General features: G+C 45.0%; 1 long non-coding RNA gene across 1 annotated transcript; it reads left to right on the forward strand.

Annotated features, from left to right (window-relative positions):
* Positions 1-374: 374 nt before the first annotated feature.
* Positions 375-7,208, forward strand: LOC306816093. Its single transcript, XR_013777572.1, has 4 exons — positions 375-800; positions 5,850-5,997; positions 6,653-6,707; positions 7,027-7,208. It is a non-coding gene; the product is annotated as an uncharacterized lncRNA (long non-coding RNA).

Genomic DNA, 7,208 nt, shown 5'->3' on the forward strand with positions numbered 1-7,208 from the left:
AAGGTTTGGGTATAAGTTGTTTTCTCTTCACTCGATGTTTGTATAATAAGTAATGTTCGGGGTATCACAGGTGAACTTGTCAGTTGGAGGGAGAAAGAGGGAAAGAAACAGCTCAAGCCCAAATTCATTTTGGGAGCTGAAACAGAGGGGCAGGAAGTTCAGTGTTCAGGTGGTTCCTAAGTGCCTCCATCTCTTCCCCACTTCAGGACAGGGAGCAGAGCCAGCAGCAGCCACATCTTTCCGGAGCATCAGACAATTCAGCTGAGCAACAGGAAAGGGATGATGAAGAGGAACCAAGAGAAGATGATGGGTATGTGAGAGAGAAAGAGTCTATCAAAACTCTTAATTTCAGATATGTTGTAGAAAGGGGTTTTGGCCAAGCTTTTGGTCTGCTTACCTCTGTGCAAATACTCCAGACACGGAAAATAGTGGCCTGACTTGAAGAGGTTAAATAAACCCAACAAAATCCAGCAGAAGCCCTTCTTTTCTGTTTGTGAAGCCTTCCCTTCTTAGAAGCTGTCCATCCAACACTGAATGCAAGAGAATGGATTGACGGCCTGAAATGCTTGCAGCACGTAAAAATTCTTGCAATGATTGCGTTTCAGGGCCCGGGATGTTGGTTAATTTGAACTGGGGATATTTTAAGTGTACCAAGATTTTCTTTGTTGGTAACCCTTGGTGCCCTGTGAAATAAATGGCTCCCTGTTTAAATGGCTGCATGTTCTTCTGGATCTGCTCTCTCTAGTGGTTGGCTGCTGTATGATTTTGATTTCCCATATTGGTCAGATGAGGACTCACAGGTGAGAATCAACTTGTCCTTGTCCTTTCAGCTTTGTGGGAGGGAAAGGGGCAGAGGGGGAGCTGCGCTACTCACTTGTCTTAGGTGGGATGCTGCAGGCAGCTGGCTGGAAGCACAGCCCATTGCTGGGAAGCTCCAACTTGCAGGTCCCTCCAAGTTCTTTCTTGGTGGTGTCTGTAGAGGGAGAAGCCCTTGCCAGGATGGCGCTGGCAGATCGTTGTGTTCCTTGTAGTTCTAGCCTTGACTTACAGACTGCACATCCTCCAAGGCATCTGTGCCTGGTGCCAAGGGAGCAGTAAACCAGAATTCTTTACTCGCAATGCCTGTTCTGGTTTCCTTCCTTAGTCAACAGTTCCCCCAACATGAGGTGTTTACAGTTCTCACTGCAGAAGTTGCTGGTTTTGAGCCTGACAAGGGAAAGAAGAGGTTCTAGCCCAAATCCATTCAGGAAACTGAAACAGGCAAGTAGAACAGAGTTGCTTCAAGCAGTTCATAAGCTCTGTTCATTTTTACCCCACTGCAGGACAGGGAGCAGAACCAGCAGCACTCACATCTTTCCAGAGCAGCAGAGAATTCTGTTGGGCCACTGGCAACTCATGAAAATGAGGAAACAAGTGATAGTGATGGGTATGTGAGAGTAAAATGTCTCTCTACATTCTCATTTCTGTTATATGGTAATGGTTTTTGCCAAGCTTCTGGGCTCTGCTGAAATCTCTGCAGAAACTTCAGACCTCCAATATAGTGGCCTGTCTGGCAGAGAAGTAAGTCAAAGAATCTAAAAAACGTATCACAAAATTCAGAGGAAACCTTTCTTTTCTTTTGTTTTCATGAAGTCATGGGTGAATATTCATTACTGTATTGGTTTATCTATGCTCAAATGCTTGCAGTGCGTAGCAGCTCGGGGAACAATTGGGGTGCCAGGCTGGGATATTGCTAATCCAGAATAAGTGTTAAGTCTTGGTAACTCTCTGTTGCCAGTGAAATTGTTGGCTCCATGTTTAAATGGCTGCATGCTCCTCTGGTTCTGCTCTTTGTTAGTGCATGGCCAGCAGTTCCTTCTAGTCCTCCAGTGAGTCAGGATGAGGACTCAGAGGTGCAGGACAGGGAGCAGAGCCAGCTGTACCCACTTGGCTCCAGAGACACAGAGGATTCAGCTGAGCTCTGGGCGAGTGATAGTGAAGAGGAAGCAATAGATAACTACAGGGATGTGACAGATACAGTGTCTCTCCAAAGTGTAACTTCTCATATATAGTAGACACAGGGGTTGTTTTTGGTTTGTTTTTTCCAAATTGTTGGATTCTTCTTGACTCCATGTGATGGAATCTGATTTGAAATATTGTGGAGAGCCTGGAAGGGAACTGATGGGGAAAAACAACCTTAAACCAGCAAAATCCAGGAGAAACCTGTCCTCTCCATTCAGGAAGACTTTATTGAATGTTTCTTGCGTTATGGATTGAGATACACTGAAATGCTTGCAGTACATAAAAGCCCTTGCACTGCTTGTGTTTCTTGGCTGGTATCTTCCTAAATCAGAATGAGGGGTTGTTTAAATTTCTGCATTTTTTATGTCTTGGTGATTCTCTGTACACTCTGAAATTGATGTCTGCATGTTCTTCTTTCAGTTCTATTAACTCTAGTGAATGGCCAGACCGTTTTGAGAATCCTCCCACGTGGCAGGACGATATTACAGATGTGAGGATCATGTTCTTATCACTTGTTCTTGTCCTTTCTGCTTTGTGGGAGGGAAAGGGGCAGAGGAGGAGCTGCACAACTCACTTGTCTTTGATGGGTGCCACAGGCAGATGGCTGGAAGCACAGCCCATTGCTGGGAAGCTCCAACTTGCACGTTCCTCCAAGTCCTTTCTTGGTGGTGTCCATAGAGGGAGAATCCCTTGCCAGGATGGCACTGGCACATCTGTGTACTCCTTCTAGTTCCAGCATTGAGTGACAGGCTGCACAAACTCTAAGTGCTGTGTGCCTGGTGGCAAGAGAGCAGCAAAGTCTTTTGCCCCAGGTTCCTGTGGTTATGATTTCTGTTTCTAAGCAGCTCTTATTCAATATGAAATGTTTAGGGCTAACAAGGGAAGGAAGAGGTTCTAGCCCAAATCCATGCAGGGAACACAAACAGGGAAGCAGGATGGGGTAGCTTCAAGCGGATCCTAATCTGTGTCCATTTTTACCCTTCTGCAGGACTGGGAAGAAAGCCAGCAATGGCCAATTCGTTCCAGATCATCAGGAAATTCCCCTGAGGTGCCGAGCAACCTTCTACAGGAGCCAAGAGATATTGAATTGTACGTGACATAGAAAGTGTCTCTCTAAAGTGTAACTTCTGATGTAAAGTAGACACGGATTTTTGCCAGGTTTTTTTTGTTACTACTTGATTCTGCTTAGAGAATTCTTACTTGAAACATAGTGGCCTGTCTGGAAGGGAAGTAATGGGAAGAAAAACCTAAAAACATGTAAAATCCAGGGGAAATATTTTGTATTTCTCAGGAAGTTATTACTTTTTTTTCTTACTTTACCCATGCAAAGCTTGCGGTACGTAATAGTTCCTGCACTTCAATGTGTTTGTGAGCTGGGATGTTGCTAAGTCAGAACTAGGGGTTATTTCAATTTATGCCATTTTTATGTCTTGGTCTAACCCTCTATGCTCTGTGAAATTGATGGCTGCATGTTCTTCTGATTCTTGTCCCTCTAGTGAATGGCTGGGAGGTCTTGTTAGTCCTCCCAGCTGGGAGGATGAAAACGCCCAGGTAAGGATCCACATGTTGTTGTAATTCCAGATTTTTGGGAGGTAAAGGGGCAGAAAGGGATCTGCACACAACTCAGTTGCTTTAGATGGATGCCACGGGCAGCTGGCTGGAAGCACAGCCCTTGCTGGGAATCTCCAACCTGCACATCCCTCCAAGTCCTCTCTTGGTGGTATCCGTAGAAGGAGAAGCCATTGCCGGGATGGTGCTGGCAGATCTGTGTATTCCTTGTAGATCTAGCATTGACTGATAGAATTGTTTACTCCCAATTTCTGTTGTGGTTTCCTTTCTTCAGAAACTGTTCATCTAACGTGAAATGTTATGGATATCATAGCAAAATTTGCCAGTTTGGTGGCGAACAAGGAAAAGAAAGAGCTCTAGGCCAATCTGAATTAGGGAACGGGGAGGAGGGATGAGGGATGAGGGTGTTCAGGTGGTTCCTAAGCTGCCTCTGTTTCTACCCGGTTCAATTCCATTTTGCTGCAGTAGTGGGAGCAGAATCAGCAGCACCCACTTGTTTGTTCTCCGGGCAGCAGCTCCCTGTGCTATTGCTTTGAATGTTCTTAACAAAACTTAGAGGGTGATACCCCACCCTTCCTCACCTGCTCTGCTTTAACTGCTCTCTGAGCTGAGGTTTGCATGCATCACTAGGGGGGCTCACCAAACCTAACTGTATCTTTTTTCTCTTCCTTTTCATGTGCACCAATGGAAGTTTCTTCAAGGTGAGTTGATGTTTTATAGCTGGGAAGGGACTTTTATCTAAAATGCAATAGTTATCTTTCTGGTTCTTTTCCAAGAAGCTCTGGCAGCAGGGGTTGAAACTGCTTTTAGCAAAAGGCAAAGGACAAGGCTGAAGCCTCTGGCCAAAGTCTTAGAGAACTGATCCAATGTGTGTGTGATGGCCTCTATCAGACACGGTGGAAAATCCCGGCAGTAAATGTGATGGAATGAAAGTGGTGGCTGAATACTTATGCAGAAGGGAACTTTAATTTGGTGACTCTTTCTATAGTTTTAATTGATTAGTGGCTGATTCTTGTCACACGGACAATAAGCAACTGGAGTTGCAGAGTCATTGTTGCCTGCGGTTTCTGAGAGTTAAAATGCAGACATCATTTCTTTCCCCTTGGCTGTTACAGATTGGGCCTTAAAAAACTGATGTCCCTGGAACTTGGTCAAGATGTTGTCCACAAGAAGTGGATTTGTTACTGGGCTGCAGCTGGTCAATAATTGTACACTTGAGAGAGACACTGTCTGTTTACTTGCATGTTGTGCCTGTCTGGATGCTCAGTGGTATTTCACAAATCAGACACACTCACCATCCAAAATTCCATTATTTCTACAGTTTAGCAAATAAAGGAATTGGCGTTAATTGGTTACAAGTGGCACGGTTATCTTCTTAGTGTTCTGCCTGCTTTTGGTTAACAGCCGTGTCACTTCTCACTGTAATTATTCCCCTCAGTCCATGGCTGAGTCTCTCTCTTCTTTTGGCCTGGGGAGTTTCTTGAGTTGCTGCTCCATGAATTGGTGGTTGCAGTCTGCCCCTGCAGGAATTTCTTTGTACCAGTCAGAGTTGATTTCAGGAGAAGTGGGTTTCATATTTTCTTCTTTATCTTGGGAGTTGTGCCAGATGTCCTTTTGGCCCCTCAACTCTGCATTCTTTGTGTCCACTCTCAGTGGGCATCCTTCTCCCTGAGCTTTGTTAACCTTCTCCTGGGTCTGAGCTCCTTGAAGCATGTCAAGGCCTGAACCTTAACAAGGCAGTTCTACCAACAAGGAAGTTGTTTTACTGTCCTGTGGACATCACTTAGTGCTTGTTTGTTAATTCCTGTCTATTTGATGGACTAAATCTCCTTACCAGTAATTGGCATGAAAATTTTTAAAGATCAAATGTATCGAGACAAAGATCAGCCTTGCTGCAGAAATCTTCTACATGTTCTACACGACACATTACATGTAACGCCATTCTGAAATTACCTTAACTCAGTAGGGAGATGATTTCATTTTCTAAGGGGCTCTGCTCCAATATATTTTATATTTTTTAGCGACTGTCCTTTAGAATCTCGGAGGTGACCTTTTTAGCTATGTGTAGGGAGAACAGATCAAATACTTTGTGTCGGTTTGTAGCAGAGCAGTCACAATGTCTGGAAGGGTGCAGCCTTATCCTTTGGGAAAGTAGTTTGTGAAAGCTTGTGTTAAACCCAGCTGAAGAGAGTCCATTACTGACAATTTTGATAACTGATTTCAAGGGTAGCTCCATGGAGAGAGAGAAATAGATCTAACTTCTGAAAATTAAATTACAGTGCATGAAGAAGAAAGGAGAAATGCTACAGTGAGCAGCCACGACCAGCTGGATGGCTCTGGAAATGGAAGAGGAGCTAATGAAGAACCTGTAGCTGACTCATCCCCTGCAGAACAGGGAGCAGAGGAGGAGGGCACTCAAAGCTCAGAGTATGTATGTAGGGCTCATGCCCTACCAAACATGGGATTTTGTACCTTCTTTCCTTTTCTATGTAGGACTAAGTTATACAGCTATACCTGGTTTATCTTTCAAGCCCTCCCTACTCAATTCCCTCCTTCTCCCATGTTACATGATGATCAAAGGATACCACTTGCAGTTTGGGAGAAAAAGGCTGCCCAAGGCATGAATGACAGCTCTGCACACAACCTTAGGGAATTAGTGTGGAGGTATGGGAAGGAAGGGGGATTGGACACAGGCCATAGCTCAGTATTGCACTTCCTGTAAGTGCAGCTGGATGCTGTGGTTACAAAGCTGTTACTCATGACCTCCTGGAAGTCAAAGCTTCCATACAGAAAGCTGCCACACTAGAGATTGCTGTTATTTCACACCCCAGAGCTGGGTGACCGAATGCATAATTCTACTCGTGAAAACCAGGACACTCTATTCCTCAGGGCAGGGTGACCCCAAATCCTCATTAAATGCAGCAAGCAGTGTGTTAAAAGACAGCAGGATCCTTTCAAGGAATTGTCAAAGGCTAGTCAGTGCAGTTGCATGGTTATGTGAGATTTTGTGTATCAATAACCATTGAAGTGTGATGATATTAACAGCTGCATGTTAACATATTTCTTGTTCTGTTCCCTCTAGTGCACAGCAAGGAGTTGTCATTAGGTGTCCAATTTGCATGGATTTTTACTCAGAGGTAAGGACCCTGTTTTCATCCTTTCTGCTTTGTGGGAGGAGCAGAATTCCAGAAGGGGGGCTGCACTAATCAGTTGGCTGATGTGGGATGCTGTGGGCAGCTGGCTGGGAGCACAGCCCTTCCTGTGAAGCTCCACAAGTCACTTCTTGGTGGTGAATGCGGAGGGAGAAGCCCTTGCCAAGATGGCACTGGCAGATCTGTGGGCCCCTCATTATTCTAATTGATTTCAGATGCTCTAAAGTCTCCTTTGCCTGGTGCCAATGGAGCAGCAAACTCCAATTCTTTCTCCAAATACATGTTGTGGTTTTCTTTCTTCCAGATTGTGCAACATGGACGACAGCTTGTGGCAACCATGTGTGGCCACGTCTTCTGCAGTCGGTGCCTCCCTGTTGCCCTGGAGACTGCTCACACGTGCCCAACCTGCAGGGTGCACCTCAGTCCACAAAGATACCATCCCATTTATTTATGAGCAGTTCTCACAACAGAGACAAATCTATCTTG

The sequence above is a fragment of the Erithacus rubecula genome (assembly GCF_903797595.1).
Source record: "Erithacus rubecula genome assembly, contig: scaffold_362_arrow_ctg1, whole genome shotgun sequence".
Classification (NCBI taxonomy): Eukaryota; Metazoa; Chordata; class Aves; order Passeriformes; family Muscicapidae; genus Erithacus; species Erithacus rubecula.